Source organism: Eubalaena glacialis, chromosome 9, assembly GCF_028564815.1.
Source record: "Eubalaena glacialis isolate mEubGla1 chromosome 9, mEubGla1.1.hap2.+ XY, whole genome shotgun sequence".
NCBI lineage: Eukaryota > Metazoa > Chordata > Mammalia > Artiodactyla > Balaenidae > Eubalaena > Eubalaena glacialis.
In genome coordinates this window covers 71,300,609-71,319,724 of record NC_083724.1, presented here as the reverse complement: position 1 = coordinate 71,319,724, position 19,116 = coordinate 71,300,609, and the positions used below count along the sequence as shown (strand labels likewise).

At 40.4% G+C, this 19,116-nt stretch overlaps 1 pseudogene; it reads right to left on the bottom strand.

Annotated features, from left to right (window-relative positions):
* Positions 1 to 9,484: 9,484 nt before the first annotated feature.
* On the bottom strand, positions 9,485 to 12,925 carry LOC133097336 (heterogeneous nuclear ribonucleoprotein U-like protein 2; annotated as a pseudogene).
* Positions 12,926 to 19,116: the final 6,191 nt, after the last annotated feature.

The following is a 19,116-nucleotide window of genomic DNA, read 5'->3' as shown; positions in this document are numbered from 1 at the left end:
GAGGCCATGAGAGTGACAAGCAGAACTCCGGCTGGAACGCTGAGGAAAAAGGAGTCTCTGTCTGTGGTAGCAGGCGCCTGGTTCAGTGTAAGCTTGGAACCAGGACTGCCACGGCCAGCTGCACAGCTTATGTTCTGCACACCTTTAGATGGTGCTCTTCTCTGGGGAGCCTGACATGTCCCACACTGGAAGAAATGCTGAGGAATAAAGCCAGAAAGGACAGCAGAAGGGAAAGATAGATGAAGACACATCCCTGAATATATTGTTTCAGCCATGCCTGAAGCCAGGTGAACTTCTAAAGTGTTTGTTATCTGAGCCTTGAAATAGAGTTATAGGGGACTGGAAAATAAACTAGAAACCCACCCACTCCCTCACTGACCTCTCCTGCCTTTGAAAGTAACCCATGTACACATTCCTTCACGCTAACTTTCGTGAAGGTCTGCAGGTAGGTCTGCCCATCCTTAGACGTGAGGAGAGGTACTTACCTGACTGCTTTTTTCCTTGTTCTTCCTGTGTGAGCTGCTGTTTACACACTAACCAAGGTCAGTGATTTATGAACCCTCCTACAACCTCACCACACCAGACACTGCTAAGCACTGGGCTTACATCGAGAAACAAGGTACAAATGTTATCCTCAAGAAACTCATTTTCAAGGAAAGAAACAGATAAGTCTATGACTAAAAATGATAGCATGATGATAAATGTCATTTTAACATAATGAGCAGTTTCCTATAGAAGCCCAGATTTGTCTGTCTGATGATTTGAGCAGCCTTCACATAGAAAATATTTGAACTTGGATTTGAAGAGATTGTAACATTTAAAAATGAAAAGAATGGGAGAGAGAACATTTCAGAAAAGAGCGATCTGAACAAAAGAAGAGTCATGAAAACACATGGCCTGTTCAGGGAATGTCATGAAGGACAGTGTAATAGGTATTGGGTAAGAGTGAGAAGGAAATGAAGCTGGAATTTAAGTTGGGATAGATGCTGAGGGCCTGGAGAGTCAGGTATTTAAGGAGAGGAGTGGCCTGGTCAGATCTCTTTAAGACAGGAGACTCTGTCACAGCTGGAAGGGGTGGATTAGAGCAGGTTGGGGATGGAGGTCAAGAGGCTACTGAGGGTCTGAGCACGAGGGGATGGTGGCCTGAACTAGGACTGAGAAGGGGTCAGTTTATAGACACATATGATGGGAATTCAGTTCTGCATAATCCTCTCAGCCTTAATATGCTCTTTTCTCTTCATATTCACAACTTCATTCCAATGTTGCCGTCATCATTGGATTAATTTTTGAAATGAATGAAATTATAATTCTTAATCAGACTGAGAAACAACAGTTGGTGTTATTAATAAAACACCCCTATAACCCTAGAACCTCTTCTCAGCTCACCATAAAGCTAATGAGGGGGTCTCTAAAGCAGGGACTATGGATGACAGGCTGGGCACAAGAAGTCATCTGAAGAGATTAACATCCTCTATATACATGCAAGGTATAAATCTATTTCTATACAAGACAGAGTATTGTTCCTGTCTGATTGCATTTCAATTGCTTTTCCTAGGAGCACCGAGAAGCCTTTCCCATTCAGTGGCAGGTATTGCCAAGCTTTCAACTAATGGGGTAGGGCATGTACCCTGCTCTCTGGCTCATCTAGTGAGGCTGTGACAGTTTTAGTCAATGTCCCCTCTCTCACCTGCAGATGACTATCTCTTAACCCTGGAGAAATTCAGACTTTGGTAGCAGGTTGTATTCGTTTGCTAAAGCTGCTGTACAAAGTACCACAAATTGGGTGGCTTAGAACAACAGAAATTTACTTTCTCAGTCTGGAGGCTAGAGGTTGGAAATCAAGGTGTTGGCAGGGTCTGTTCCTTCTGAGGGCTGTGAAAGAGAATCTGCCCTGTGCCTCTCTCCTAACTTCTCGTGGTTTGTAGGAATCTTTGGCATTCCTGGACTTCTGCTGCATCACCCTGATCTCGGTCTTCATCTCTATATGCTGAGAAATCTGTGTGCATGTCTGTAACCAAATTTTCACTTTTTGTAAGGACAATTAGTCTTATTGGATTAGGGCCCCCACCTTATTCTAGTAAATGACTTCATTCCAACTTAGCTAATTATATCTGCAACAACCCTATTTCCAAATAAGTTCACATTCTCAGGTATTGGGGGTTAAGACTTCAGCATTTAAATTGGGGAGGGACATATTTCATAACATCATACAGGGGAAGATGAAATACCTCCTTGTCTTCTCCCCTAGGTACTTCTGTGTGTGGGGTGGAAGTTTATCAACTTTTCTGTCAGGTTTTGTCATGAAAGAGGGTCCCCTCTCCCACCTCAGCTTCCCCTAGCTGCAGTAGACAGGGGCACAGACAACTTCAACTTTCCTTGAAATACTGCTATGAAGCCAAGATGAAAACCAGTCAACTAAAAATGCCATAAAGATCTTCAGAGTCTGTTAAAATCAACCCTTCTATCATATTTGTTGTAAACTTTATAAATAGTTTAAAAGACAAGAATACATTTGGGGACTAGGCCTCAGACCAATTGGCCTCTGTGTGGATCTTAGCATCTGTTGAGGAAGGGGAGCCACACTCGGGGAGGGAGATAATATTCAATATTAGCTTCTTCCCCTGGGCTGCAACTTGAGCTCTCCTAAAATCCAACATAGTTGAATCCCATGGATTAATTTTCTACTGTACACCCTACCCCTGAAATGATAAATGTGGTCTGCATGAGAGATTCATTTTCTTTCTATTTACTTAACTTTGTTCTTACTTCTTAGGGCCTAATAACATTGGACTTATTAAGCCAAGAGTGCTCAGCCTCTCTGGGCTTCATTATAATGCTTTCTATGATGATCAACAAAGAAGGTTCCATTTTTAAATTGCTTCATCCTAAACCCTTGGTTTCACCCCAGGGTCAGTTGTCTTGGGGAGGCATGTGTGAAGGGGTGGTGGTGGACAATTTCATTCTGCGTCGCTATCTGTGTAGGACTTTTTGGGCACAAGTAAGAGCTTAAATATGGAAGGTGTTTTTTTTCTCTTTACAGACAATTACCATCTGTCTTCCCTTGCTGAAATATGGGAGCCTTTATTACAAAGCACCGCAATCTTTATGCCAAGGTAGAATTTCATAAAATTTGCACAAAATCCCAGATAGCTCAATTACTCTCTTCTATGTCAGTAAAAACAACAGCATGTTTGGTTGGCCAAAAAGACAGAACTTAGCATGAAGCCACATCTCAAATGTATTTTTAGAAAGAAAAAAATGGACTGGACATGTCATACTCTGACTCCACGTGCAATAAAGTTTCTGTCTTTCATCATACAATTTCACAGACATTGTTGCCTGAACCCAGCCTCCCACTGGAAATCACTTTAGGTTTGGTGCCCCACACTGGACTTTTAGGCTGACTCTCACTTCCCATTCCGTGGTAGCTCAAGCAAATAAACACCACAATGAAAAAGATGACAGGGACAGCATTCCATTTTTAGATGTCTTGTCACAGAGAGCTGTTACCAGTTCCTAATGAACCTGTCTTCCCTCTTCTATCTTCCTTCCCTCTCTGATCATCACTTGGGAATAGAAAAACACAAGCAGCCCACAGGCTGAGTGACTGAGAGACACTGAGACAGTACCAAAAAGCCTTTTGAAGGTTCTGAGCAAGTGTGATGGATTATTAAGCTGTGATAACTTCCAAGGAGACATCATCTCACTCATCGGTAACACATTTTTCATCAACAAGTCTAAAAACTCTCCTGATTTTTTCTTCTTCCTTTCTTTTTCCTTTTGGTTTGCTGAAAGTGATAAATGGTAATCACTCAGAGAAAATAGTAGTGGAGGGAAGCAGTGGGAGAACAATTTGCAACTCTGATTTGTTGATTTTAATAAACTGCTGTCATTGATCAACTTGGAGAACACTGCCCCGGTGGAATCCATTGTCCAAATGCACCTGGCTGTGATACTAAGTGGTAACCTACCTGGTTGTGTGTGAAACACATTTTGCCTCCAATAGAGGATGGCCTATCAGTGACCTTGCCCACCATTAACTGACCAAAATAGGAGAAAATATATTTTCGTAGATTTTTCCCCAGGTCTGATCATGCAGTAACAAGGTTTGCAGGTGCTCCAAAACAATGATCCTTAACTAATTGTAATATTATTTCCCTCCTGGCCAAAATAACTAACCATCTAGTTTTAATACCTTCTGCATATATCACATCTTTCTCAATACAGCATTTTAATTCCAAAAAATAGGCTCTCCAAAGAGCAGATTAGAGATCTGAGTACTAAAAACTTTAATAGTTTACTCTAAGTCAAGGGGTTAATAAGTAGCAGAGGCAAGATTCAAAGATATGCAAAACTTTAATAGGCTCAGACAATGGTTTTATTTAGTAATTCTTCCTTTCTTAACAGGGAGATGGGGACTGTATTTAGTACACATTCCTATGAGGGACAACTGAGCATCCTTAACTTCCTGCACATTTCTTTATTCACTATTCATTCTATACATGTGAATTGGACAGCTTGTCATATGCAAGACATTCAAGACACTGTGCCTGCCCTCGGGGAGCTCAGTCTCATTGGAGAAGACAGGTAGAAGGCAAGATAATAACCGTAGTCACAGAGCTATGAGAGAGTGGCTGAAGTGCAGAGAATGGAGATGAGTCCTTCTTGACACCCATGACTAGGTTCCCTATCTGGTGAAGCAAACAGAAGCGGCTTGAGCCTATGAATTTTAGTTCTATCACTCAAAGATTTCCCATTTTACCTGGTTTCCACCTCTCTTTAAAATTATAATTGAAAAAAAAAAGTATAATTGAATGTAAAGGACTTTTCGTGCTGTTTTTTAATAGGTTTAAAGCAAAAGGTCTGGATTAAAATAAATATAAGGATATCTATATAACAATCCTTATATTTATGTCAGCACATAAATTATGTGACTTTGGACAAACTTCTTAATCTCTCTGAGGTTCAGCTTCATCAATTTAAAAATGGGCTAATGATATGATATCACTTATATGTGGAGTCTAAAATATGAGACAAATGAACTTCTTTATGAAACAGAAACAGACTCACAGACATAGAAAATAAACTTGTGGTTACCAAAGGGGAAAGCGGGGAGAGGGATAAATGAGGAGTTTCGGATTAGCAGATACAAGCTACTATATATAAGATAGATAAACAACAAGGTCCTACTGAATAGCACAGGGAACTATATTCAATATCCTGTAATAAACCATAATGGAAAAGAATATGAAAAAGAATATGTATATAAATGTGTATAGCTGCATCACTTTGCTATACACCAGAAACTAATACAATATTATAAATCAACTATGCTTCAATTAAAAAAATAAATTAAAAATGGGCTAATGAAATGATCTATCTCTAAGATTTAATATGTAAGTCCCTAGCACAATTCCTTATACACAGGAAGTGCCAGACAAATGTTAGCTATTGTTACCATTGGCTACATCGGCTACTCACCTCTACTCAAACACAGATTAAGCCTTAGTAAAAAGAAAATACATAAGACTGAAAAGAGGAAAGCTAAAGTTTTCATTAGCACACATGTCTCCATTATGTTAAATACAAGCCGACTTTCATGTTGATGATAAGCAGGAATGAAGGAATTGATGGAAAAAATAAGTTATTCTAAGATTAGAATTTCCTGGTACCATCAAAGGAATTCTTAACACGTAAGAACTTGAGAGTCATCTTTTCTTATCATTAGTAAAAAGAATTTGTTTTAAAATGTGTACCAGCGACCACAACTTAGAATGCTCTAACGTAATCAGCTCATTTCATAATAATAGTTTAACGATGATTTAATTACAGTGTTTATTTCAGTACATTCGTTAATGGAGAAAGAAATGGTTCCATTCAAAAGTCTTCCTCAATAAATTGCATTTAAACAGTCTTAATACTCACGCTCATACAAAGATTGCCTGTGATTTCAGATAGACAGTTTTTTTAAAAAGCAGCACTTGAAAGTGCTCTTGTAATTTAACCCCCAAATTCTGATTTTCAAATGGAGAGCAGGGGATTTACCAAATATGTGATGAAGAATCATGTTTTCATGTTCTTTCGTTTTGGCAGGAACTCTTGTTTCAATTGAAAACATTCCCTCACCATCACGGAAACCCAGAAGGCAATCATGAGTTAAGACCTGAAAAAAAAACTGAGAGAAAAGACTGGAACAACATGTGGTCGTCATTTTCAAGGCCACAGAGAGGGGAAGTGGTTTTCCACTGCTAGCTAAGCAAAGGCAGGCACACGTACCACATTAATGTGGAGGGTAGACAGTAAAAATACAAAGAGATGGAAGTTCCCCTTTCATTCATGGTGAAGCAGGTGCTGACTTGCCCTGTAGTTAGGACTGCTTAGTTTAGGATCCTGATGTCATTTTATATTTGAGGTAAAGGTTTTCTGTTTACATTTGTGGCCTCTTACAACCACTTGAAAGATATGGCCATCTCACTCACTTGGGCTCCTCTTCCGTAAAGATGAACCTTCGTATGTCCCCAAGACCACAATTAGAAGTTTGATTGCAAATCACTACCCCTGAATTTTCAGCCTTACAAATTATTTTATCTGTCCATGTCTAGGAAGGAAGGAAGGAAGGAAGGAAGGAAGGAAGGAAGGAAGGAAGGAAGGAGAAAGAAAGAAAGAAAGAAAGGAAGGAAGGAAGGAAGAAAGAAAGGAAGGAAAGAAAATAAAGTTATTAAAAAATTTTTTAAATTATTAAAAATAAAAAAAGTAAAAAGAAAGAAAGAAAGAAGAGAGCAACCAAAGCAAAAAACAAATCCACCAATGATAAGAAGCGCTAAAAACTATACTAAGAAGAAAAAAAAAAACGGACAGATAGAACACTAGGACAAATGGTAAAAGAAAAGCTATACAGACAAAATCACACAAAGTCCACTGCCTCGATTTTGGAATGATTTGTTGTCTATTCAGGTATTCCACAGATGCAGGGTACATCAAGTTGATTGTGGAGATTTAATCTGCTGCTCCTGAGAGAAATTTCCCTTTCTCTTCTTTGTTCGCACAGCTCCCGGGGTTCAGCTTTGGATTTGGCCCTGCCTCTGCCTGTAGGTCACCTGAGGGCGTCTGTTCTTTACCCAGACAGGACAGGGTTAAAGGAGCAGCTGCTTCGGGGGCTCTGGCTCACTCAGGTCGGGGGGTGGGAGGGGTACGGATGCGGGGCGAGCCTGCGGCGGCAGAGGCCGGCGTGACGTTGCAGCAGCCGTAGGCGCGCCGTGCGTTCTCCCGGGGAAGTTGCCCCTGGATCACGGGACCCTGGCAGTGGTGGGCTGCACAGGCTCCAGGGAGGGGAGGTGTGGATAGTGACCTGTGCTTGCTCACAGGCTTCTTGGTGGCGGCAGCAGCAGGGTTAGCATCTCATGCCCGTCTCTGGGGTCCGTGCTCATAGCTGCGGCTCACGCCCATCTCTGGAGCTCATTTAGGCGGTGCTCTGAATCCCCTCTCCTCGGGCACCCCAAAACAATGGTCTCTTGCCTCTTCGGCAGCTCCAGACTTTTTCCCGGACTCCCTCCCGGCTAGCTGTGGCGCACTAGCCCCCTTCAGGCTGTGTTCACGCCGCCAACCCCAGTCCTCTCCCTGGGATCCGAGCGAAGCCCGAGCCTCAGCTCCCAGTCCCCACCCGCCCCGGCGGGTGAGCGGACAAGCCTCTCGGGCTGGTGAGTGCTGGTTGGCACCGATCCTCTGTGCGGGAATCTCTCCGCTTTGCCCTCCGCACCCCTGTTGCTGCGCTCTACTCCGTGGCTCCGAAGCTTCCCCCCTCCGCCACCCCCTGTGTCCGCCAGTCAAGGGGCTTCCTAGTGTGTGGAAACTTTTCCTCCTTCACAGCTCCGTCCCAGAGGTACAGGTCCCGTCCCTATTGTTTTGTCTCTGTTTTTTTCTTTTTTCTTTTGCCCTACCCAGGTACGTGGGGGAGTTTCTTGCCTTTTGGGAAGTCTGAGGTCTTCTGCCAGCATTCTGTAGGAATAGGTGTTCTATAGGAGTTGTTCCACATGTGGATGTATTTCTGATGTATTTGTGGGGAGGAAGGTGATCTCCACGTCTTACTCCTCCACCATCTTGAAGGTCTCCCCAAATTTAGTATTTTTGTAACTTTCTTCAAAGGGTAATCTTCCAACTGCTTCATTTGACAGAGAAAATAGTTATCTTAAATGATCTTTATGATAACCTCACAATGCAGAAGGAAGCTGATAGTAGGGCTATCAGCTGATAAAACAAGATTGTGACCATGATGACAAAATTGGCAATTTCTGTTCTCAATAAGTCCTAAACTTAATCTGGGACAGGAACACACCTTCCACCCTAGCCATCATCCCAATCCTGAGCATGCCTTCTGTCTATTCTGGACATTACACGTGATTTCATAGGAGAAGGAGAACAAAGGAAAGCATTGGGATAAAGATGATGGCAGATAAGGAGAAGTGAGGGAAAGGGAGAAAGGTGGGGCAGGACTTCCTGAGATGCACTCCTACCAGACCCGACACACTGACAGGTACAGAAAGTCCTCCCCCTTCTTAGACTTCCTGCTCTCCACCTAAGCCCAGCAATGATAAATAATAAATCACTGATGTGTATTCATTCAGTGTTGTCTTCAAGTCTATGCGAGGCTTGAGGCCACATTCTCAATATCAGTTTATTCAGGGAAATTTGGACACAGACACACAGAGAAGCAGGCCATGTGAAGGTGGACGCAGAGAGTGGAGCGATGTACCTACAAGGCAAGGATTGCCAGGAGCCACCAGAAGTTAGGAGGAGGTAAGGAAGGAGCCTTCTCTACAGTCTTCAGATAGAACATGGTCCTGCCAACACTTCGATTCTGGATTTCTAGCCCCCAGAACTGTGAGACAAAACATTTCTGTTGTTTTAAGTCACCTAGTTTGTGGTACTTTGTTACGGCCCTAGGAAAGGAATACAGTCACCTTGGTTCTCACGGCTCAGTGACCACACACTGACTCAGATCATCTCATGGCCAGCGGTGGCCTCCCTTCAACTGTGAACTTCTCCCACAGTCTGTGGTCTCCCCTGTTCCCACAATCAGTTTTCTCTTTGTTCATCTCTCTCACTACTCTAAGAGAGCCAATGCATCTTACTGACCCTGTTGAGTGAAGAGAGAAAGAGCTTCTCAGAAAAGTTCACTCCTCAGAAATGGTACCCCTGGGAGTAGCCATTTGGTTTTTGTGATCTCTTAGCGCTTCCACCTTTCAAAAGTTCTGTTGCTAAATTAAGAGTTCACATCTCTCCTGTGTATACATCAAAAGCTGTATGTGTCCTCAGAAACATCTCTTGGCACTTTTTTTTTTTTTTAACCATTCACTCTGCTCATTCATTAATCTTCAAGTGATCACACCCATTAATTTATTCCACAGATTTACACTTTACATGTGGAGAATCCCCCAGGTGCTAAGAGGCCCTTAAGTGAGGTGTGCATGGACCAAGGACAGGACCCCTAACTTGTAGAGTTTAGCCCACCTTTCATCTCCAGCATTATAGACTCAGGCACATCGTCTCCCTCCACTTCCTTCCTCAGCTGCAGCCTCTTCTTCCAGGGACGACCACCACCACTTTCCGAGAGAAAGTCTTGAACAGCAATAGCTTCCGCCATTGGCCAGAGCTGTACACGTTACACTGATCAAGAATGAAGTTCCTCTTTGTCCGGGAAGCAATCTGGACCAGCTTACTAAGGCACTGGGAGGCTTGCTGAACTAAAAGGTCTCGGCTTTTGGGGTCCATCTGTGGCTCCTTGAGCCCCTTCATCCTCATTTGATTGAGCACAGTCTCAGCTCCCAGGACACTGTATCTTTTCTCAGGGTTTTCTTTTGTGTATTTCAGTGCCCACTGGGTGTTTCCAGATACAGGCAGTCTCACCATCAGAATCACCTCACACTCCTCTATGGTCTTGGGAAGGACTGCAGTGCGCACGCGCTCCTCCACGGGCACGGCATGGATGAACACAAACTCTTCTGGCGGTGGGAAGAAGGGCTCCTCCTTCTGACCAAAATTTAATTCTACAACACAATTTTTGCAGAGGACGTGGGGTAGGAGGGCCCGGTCAGCCAGGGATTCCTTGTTGATACGGAATGCCACACCAAGGTCTTCTCCATTCTTGGAAAAGGAAAGTTCTACTTCTTCAGCCTCAAAATTAGCAAAGCAGCCAATGACATCATTCTCCCCAAAAGTCTGGCCAAATTCCTCAAACTGCCCATTCTCTGCCTTGAGTCCTCGTCCATTGAAACCATAAGAGGATCCATCCTCACCAAGCTGTGGATGGGAAAAATCAACAGACCAGCCAACTCGAAGGAGAGAAACCTCTGTGCAGCCTTCTTTCATTGGGAGATTCTGGGTTACCTTGGCCTCAAAGCAGACTTTCCCCTTTGTCACTCCATAAGTACTTCTTGCCCCAGACCAAAGCGTGGGGAACTTCTCTGAGAAAAGTGGCTGCCCTCCATAGCGGTCTTTGCTCACCTGAAAATGGAGATCCGAAGTTTACGTGTCCAGGTTCACAAGAGTCTGATCCTCTTCCTCATCTTTTGCCTCTTCTTCCGGGGGTGGTGGAGACTTTGAACCTGTTCCTCTGCGGCCTTGTCACCCGGCGCCTCGGATCCCGGCGTCTCGTCTCCGCTCCGATCTTCCGGCTTATCTTCCTCCCGCTTGCCGGTGCCCTGCTCTTCGCCACCGTTCACCCGACCTGACTCGGCTGTGGCCTCCTCCGCCGGTTTCTCGGAAGCATCAGGCTTGGCCGCCTCCGGGGCCTCCGGCGGCGGCTGTGCGGCCTCTCTTGGCACATTTTAAAGGCTCTGAAAGCTTTTCTTTATTTGCCAGTGAATTCAGTAGAGAATATATTCCACATATGGATTTATATACTGTATATAAAAATGCTTGGTGAAAAATTAAATACAATGTGAACCTGAAATATCCTATCAAAAATTAGATTTCAAGCCAATTTAAGAAACTATTTTTGCATTATTTGCCACTTAGATTTTTAAAAGCATAACAAAACCTAATCAACTAAAATATTTAAAAAACAAGTGACCAGTTTATTTTAAGAGGGATGATGTTTATCTCACCATAACTTCTGTCAGGATAAGATAATACCTGTTAGATGAGGAAAGAGTTAACATGTCAATTCCTATTGATTAGCAGCAGAAATATTTTGTCACCAAAGTGGGTGTATCATACTTGTAAAGTATATATTTTAATAAATAATTTGTTGAATTTCATCTATAATAGTGGGCCAGGCACTGGGCTAAGTGTTTATGTTTATATGCACAAATACACACCAAACAAAATCTAATTTATTCCCACCACAGTGCTGTGAAGTTAGAACTTTACAGATGAGGAAGCTAGAGCTTCAAGGGATGAGTTCCTTACCAAAAAGTTCTCTTGAGTACTAACTGCAGCTTGACCATTGTATTTCTATGATTTTTTGTTTGTTTTTTTGTTTTGTTTTGTGTTTATTGAAGTATAGTTGATTTACAATGTTGTGTTAGTTTCAGGTGTACAGCAAAGTGATTCAGTTATACATGTATATATCTATTCTTTTTCAGATTCTTTTCCCTTACAGATTATTATAAGAAATTGAGTAATCTTATCAATATCTAGTTCCCTGTGCTATATAGGAGGTCCTTGTTGGTTATCCATTTTATATTCCAATGATTTTTAAAAAGATATTTAACAAATTTTGACAATACATCATTATAGTTTAGTTATCATTTTGAAGATTTTTCTGTTCAGTTCTTCACCCATCAACATTATCTTCTTTTAAAATATACTCTCCCTGGTTCGGGAAGATCCCACACGCTGTGGAGCAACTAAGCCCGTGCGCCACAACTACTGAGCCTGTGTGCTGCAACTACTGAAGCCTGTGCACCTAGAGGCCGTGCTCTACAACAAGAGAAGCCACCACAATGAGAAGCCCATGCACCTCCACAAAGAGTAGCCCCCGCTCCTCGCAACTAGAGAAAGCCCACACGCAGCAACGAAGACCAAAAATAAATAAATAAATAAATAAATTTAATAATAAATAAATTTAATAATAAATAAATAGAATAAATAAATTTTTAAAAAATAAAAAATAAAATAAAATATACTGTGACATTTGTGAGGACTGTATCCTCAAGACCTTCAGCAAAACTCAAACACCAGTATCGTATATCTGTTCCCATCTACACACAAATGGCAGGTCCATACAATATGGTAAGCCCCCTTTGAGGCTGATGCACCATGGGAGCTAAGCTCACACAGCTCTGTCTGCACTCTAGCCTCCCAGCAGGTGGGTCCAATTCAGGTTTGTACCTTACTGAGGTCACACACATCTTGAAGGTGAAATAATCCCATTTTGATGTAGCTTTCAAATCTCCAAAGCCAAAAATGTTAAAGCCTAATCACCAAAGGTCTTCAACACAGTATGTTTTTTAAAGAGCTAATAATTTTCCTATTAAAATGTTTCTGACGTGCAAGGAAATTTTTTATCACATTTGTTCTCTGAGAGAGAGGGAACTTTAGTTCAGGAAGAGTAGAGCTGAGAATGTGAGGTCACTTCCCTCTCCTGTGCATTCCCTGGAGTCCTTCCTACAATGCCGCTCCAGGGAGTTTCCTGTCTCCATTTCTTAAATAAATTTAATCACTTATGCTCCATAGCATTCTTCCCCTGGGTCTTTAAACATGCACAATCTCCCAGACATGGAGAAAAACTTCCCTTCATTTTCCTGGAATAGGATTCTTTACCATCCCCAAGGAGTCGTTATGGGATTACCTGCCAACATTCTCAATTGTAGCTGTTTCAAATAACATTAAACACCATTTCCTGAGTAGCTACTCCTCACCTGGTGTCCTGCCAGGTTGAGATGGTGGGGTGGAGGTGGTGGGCAGCGAAGGCGTGGATTCCCATGTTCAGAAAGCTCAAAGTGTGATGGGGAGGCAGACATACAAACAATCACTATAGGTTATCATAGATGTAAAGCGTGAAACGAAGATCCAAAGAGGGAGAAAGAGACAGGACAGAGGTAGAGGACAGCAGTGGCCACAGAGGGTTTAAAGAAGCAGGCAGTGGTTAACAACGTCAAGTGAAGGAGAAAACCCGGGCAGACAGGGTCTGAAAAGCATGCCAGCTTGGCTGCAAATAGAAGGAGGCAGATAAGGCAACAGCCGGAGCAAAAGTCACAGTCAAGGGAGAGGGAGGGTCTATTAGTTGCCATGAGTTGAGGGTGATAGATTCAACTACTTTAATGTGACAGCTGTCTGGGTAAATATGATGGTGATGGATGGATGTCTAAATAGCTTCAGATGTAATTAAATTAGGTTGGAGGGGAAAACATCTCCTCTGGAACCCAGGACAGATTTTAGATTTGTGTAAAGACCAGCCAATGTACTGTTTGTTTAGTAAATTCTGCCTCCTGAGATTTTGAAGCAAAATTTTAAATTCAGCATTTGAAAACCAGTTATGTGTGTAAAGGCAGTTTTCAATCACCTGAGTTCAAATCTTAGCTTTACTGCTTACTGGCAGTGTTAAAATCCTGGATAATTTACTAAAATTATCTGTATTCTAGTTTCCTCATCTGTAAAATGGAAATAATTAATATTACATCATCGTAGCTTTGCTGGAGGAGCAAATCAGTTAAATCACATAAGGTGTTTAGAATAGAGACTAGCAATAGTCAGCCCTCGATATATTTAGCTATCATTGTGATTATTATAATTACGAATATCATTATCTGGTCTTATTTTGGTCACAGTTCTTATAAACATAAGTCAATTTATTTACTTCATTTTACAAATGAAGCAAAATGGCTGCATGTGAGTAAATAATTTGCCTTGAGCTCTACACCTCATCAGAATTAGAATAAAACTCCCAAACCTTCGTTCATACACACCTTAGTGTCTGTTAAATATGAGCAGATCTTTACACCAAGGGCACCACAATGGCAAGACAGTCTGAAATTATTTTATACCTAAGAAATGAAGTAATAAAAAATATATACATATTTAGGCTCAAGTTCTTCTTATATCACACCTGCCCTGGTTCACAAGGTCCACAAAAATTAGATGCAATCTAATTGTATTAGAGCGAAAAATACTAACAGTGAAAGAAATTAAAAGGAGGAAATGTGGAAACATAGAATTTTATATAGAGTAAAAATATCATTCAAAATGAGGTGAAATAGAGACAAATAGACAAATAGAGAATTCATTGCTGTAAGCCCTGTATTAGAAGAAATACTAAAAGAAGTTCTTAAGGATAAAGAGAAATGATAGAAAATAGGAATCTATGTGAGGGAATGAAGAATTGCAAAAAATGGTAAATATGTAGTAAAGATAAAGGTCTTTCCTCCTTATTTAAAATTTATTTGAAAGATAATTAACTTTCTAAAAAATGGAAATTTATTGTGGAATTTATAGTATATGTAGTAGTAAAATATATGGCAGAATATAGAAATAGCAGAACTAATGGCAAGGAAAAATGGAAGAATTCTGCTTTAAGTGTTTTTATAATATATGTGATGTGGTATAATATTAATTCAATGTAGATTATAATAAGTTATAATCTACTATAATCACAACTACTGAAGCCCGTGCACCTAGAGCCCGTGCTCGCAACAAGAGAAGCCACCACAGTGAGAGGCTTTAGCACCGCAACGAAGAGTAGCCCTCGCTCGCCGCAACTAGAGAAAGCCCGCGTGCAGCAACGAAGACCCAATGCAGCCAAAGATAAATAATTTATTAAAAATAAATAAATAAAGGAACTGAGACTCAGAAAGGCATTATTACTTGTCCAACATCACACAGAAGTGAAATCTAGACTTGAACCCGGGTCTTCTGACTGAAAATTCCTTGCTCCCTGAAACTGTTTCTTTCTGTTTCTGAGCATAGTTAAGAAAACAACAACAACAAAAAAACCCCCAGCCATTTAAAAACACCTTGAGGGAGTTTGGGATTAGCAGATGCAAACTATTACACGTAACATGGATAAACAACAAGGTCCTATTGTATAGCACAGGGAACTATATTCAATATATTGGGATAAACCATAATGGAAAAGAATATAAAAAAGAATGTGTATATCTGAGTCACTGCTGTACAGCAGAAGTTAACACAACATTGTAAATCAACTATATTTCAATAAAAAAAAAATTAAAAAAATACCTTGAGGTTTAGAAACACCTTCAGGAAGGAGAATGTGTCTTTTTGTCTTTAAGTTCATCCAGTCTCCCAAACAGCCAATAAGAGCTCACATAGCACAAGGTCAAGCACAATATATTTTGATAAACAAACACTAATTCTGTGGAAAGTATACACAAGCAGCAAAATGAAAGTATCAAACCAATGCATGAATAAAGAAGTACGAACATTGACATCACTTACAGCTGATGGCTTTTCTAGGGACAGCATTTATAGAAAATATGTATTTGAGATACAGAATAAATTGTGAGTTTATAGAATATCAGAACCAGATCATGGAGATCTCTATGATCTTCTTATCTAATCCCCCTCAACTAACAGAATAGCCAACATTGAGAAGGCAGTATAGAATAAAATAATCTGAGAAGCAAGACCTTTGTTTTTCCGAAATTCATTTTTCAAGGAAGGAATTTTTCTGGTCAGTTTTCTTTTGGGATCAGCATTTCCTACCATTATTAAGCTACATAAACGCACAATATGAGCTATGCTCATCTATTTAAACATCCAGTAAAATTCAATAATTTTTAGATGAATTAATAAGTGTTTAGATTGTTTATTTTGACTTTATCTCTTTTGTTTTGTAATTTCTTTATTCAAAAAATGATGACAAAAGATGTTGCTGTTTTGTTTCTTGACTCTGTGTACATATGATACAGTCAAAAAGTCTTAAATTTTTAAAGCCTAATTCATTTTTAAAATCTCTTACCTTAGACTATCAAAAAGCAACCCTGCCTTTAAAGTGATTTGGATATAATGGAAACAAAAATAATTTTATCTAAAGAGATCAATATAAAAATGATCTTGAAAGTATTTATATTTGTGGCCCAAATAATGTTTCCATCATTATAAAACTAAATCTGATCTCAAAAATTACCATATTAAGTTGTTTTTCTGTGGGTGACTCCTCTAAGTAGTTTGTAAAATGAATTATTCTAAGAAAAGCAGTTTTCAGTAATCATAGACAATGGCACGGAACAAGAATAAATAGAAATGAAAATTGTATGTGAATTTAAATAAAATCTTATCTGTATATAACAGGAATAACAGTTTGGAATTATACTAATGTGACTTTCTCTTTTGCAATTCTTTGTATGTCACTTTCCTCCTAGCCTGCTAGAGGCATCCTTTTGCCTTAGGAGATTTGGGCTGGTTGTAGGAAGGCTGCAAAGGGATGGATTGAGTTCCCTCTCAGCCTTGATATGGTGGGTCTTTTAAATCTTGGCCATTCTCATAGGTGTGTAATGATATCTCATTGTGGTTTTAATTTGCGTTAAATGTATACATATATCCCCATATCTCCTCCCTTTAAAAAAAAAAAAAAAGACAGTTCCCACCCACCTCATATGGTTGCTCTGAGGATTAAGTGAGATAACTCATAGAAAGCACTGTAAAACACATATAGCTTATAATCAATAATATAATCATGTGAACTAAGAGATTTTATAATGGCGCCTGCATGGCTGAATGAACCAATTACACACTTGAACACATTTGTCTTGGAATAAGACAGAGGATAGATTGGGGAATAATGATGACCAAGAAGTCCAGGGTTTGGTCTTCTAAATGGAGTCGCAAAGGGAGAAGACATTTAAAGGATGAATAGTTAAAGTTCTAGCAGAGAAGTAAAAGCAATGCTTTGGATCAGCTGGAAAAGAGTGGTAATAGAGGCTGAGAGCGTGTCCAGGCAAAGATTACAATAGATGACTATTTATGATTAATGCCCAAGTAAGATAAGATAACTGGGCAAATACAGCTGAAATTTTGCACAATGCTGTGGAAAGAGATCTCAGCCTAGCTTTAACTAGAGTTTTGGTTCCTGTGAAACAATAAGATTGGACTACATAATCTCCAGGGTTATGTATGGATCTAGCAGCTTGTGAAATTTCCAAACTCTGCTATGGGATTGGGAGTGGGAAGAGAGAGAGGTTGTGATCCCTGAAAATTCCAGGTGGTTGAAATAAAAAGGAAATCTAGAATTGAAAGTTATCAGAGTATAACTGTTTCCTTATAGTGCCCTTTGTAGGTAATGGAAGAAGAAGGGGGCAATGGGGCACTTTTCCAGAATCTCTGCTCTCAGTGAATATCACATAAAGTATTGGCATTCAAAAATGAGATTGCCAAGGAATGGGAGGGAAAAAAATGCAGGAACAGGATGATGGATAGATGGATGGTTAAATGTCCAAACTCAGGATATTCAACCACTGGATTTAATTTCTCTGAAGATCATTGTGAAATAGTGTAGCTTATTACATTTTATGTATGGTTTAAAAAAATCTTGAGCTAATCTGCTACTGCCATGAAATATATTTCAAGGCTTTAGTTTCCCAAATGGTGTTCATAGGGATGAAAACAAATTTAAACATTTTCCCAAGGAAAACAACACTGACATATTCAAATAGTGTTAAAGTTCCTTTTAAAGGCAAGAACATGTTAATTTTGAGTTACTTGAACTATCCCGACCTCTGACTTCTCTTGTACAAGTAGATAATTGACATTTTTGGATACCTATCATGCCAAGCACTGTACTAGGTACTTTTATACATTTTCATCTATACATTTTCCTATTCAATGCTCCCAAGAATCATGTAGTTTTGGCAAAAGAGACTTTGTTCATAGAAGTTAAAGTATGTCAAATTCTTACTGTAAGTAAGAGGTAGAGCCCTCTGGGAATTCACAATTTAGTTGAGTAGGCAGGAACCCAAGTAAAAATATCTTAAGGTAAGTAAGTGCCATCATAGACATCCATTAGACCAGTGCATCTCCCAGAAGAAGCTCTGGGAAGGGCTTTAAAGAATGAGTAGAACTTTGGGCTGAAGGGGAAGAAGTAGAAGAGAAATTCAAAGGAGGAGAAAAGTTTCACATAGGTACACATGATGATCAGAAAATGCCTGGTGTGGTCATGGAATGGTGAGTTGCTGTAATTGGTGGGGGATAGGGTGGTATGAGATGTCAGCATATGACCAGCTTAGAGGCAAGATGAGATATGACTGTAGCAGGCAACAGAGAACCACAAAGAATTTTGACCAGAAAAAAATGGCTGGATCAGGACTGTGTTTTAAGAAATACGTCCAGCAGGCTTCAACTAATGTATGGTAGTCTGGGTAGAAGGAGGAGAAACTGGAGGCAGGGAGGCTGGTGAAGTCTGCCTTGGTAATGCTGGCAGGACCTGAAGAGGACCTGCCCTGAGGACCTGCCAAGGAAAAGGGAGAAATGCACTTCCTATTCAAAATGTTCTCTCATAAGCTCCCTCTGCACTGATTCCTCGGAAAACAAGGTAGAATTCCCTACCTTCTTGATTTGAAAGGTTTTTTGTTTGTTTCTAGTTTGTTCTTTGGCAGTAAAAAGGAGCTCTTTTTGTGTCTCCTTTACCCGGGTTCTGGGTATAAGGAACAGAAGTGGAATGCTAGTGATCTCAACAGAATAATTCTATCAATAGAATTAGATTGGATGGGGAGACTTAATGATGACTCCTAAATTTTAAACCCGAATGACTAGGAAAACCGTGGTCTCCCTGCAGGAAATTAGATAATGATATGGGAAGAAAGACAGTATGCTTATTTTAAATAGATTCAATTGGAAGTTACAATGGGATTTTCATGCAGAAATATCCAGAAGCTGTTGAAAGGCCAGAGCTAGTGTTCATTAAAAAAAAAGCAACAGAGGCTGAAGATAATAGAGTCAGCCATTATCTGCATGGAGATAAAGCCGTGTGGGGAGATGTCTGTGCTGAGGAATAACATGGTGGCAAAGGGAAAAGATGGCCCAGGGCAGACCTGAGAGGAAATAGAGCTGGAGAAGAGGAGCCGACTAGAGAGAGAGAAAGGACAGAAGGCGAGAAAAGTCTACCATGCAGAGTTGCAGAGGCACAGGGAGGAGAGGTGAAGCTGGTAAATGCAGTAGACT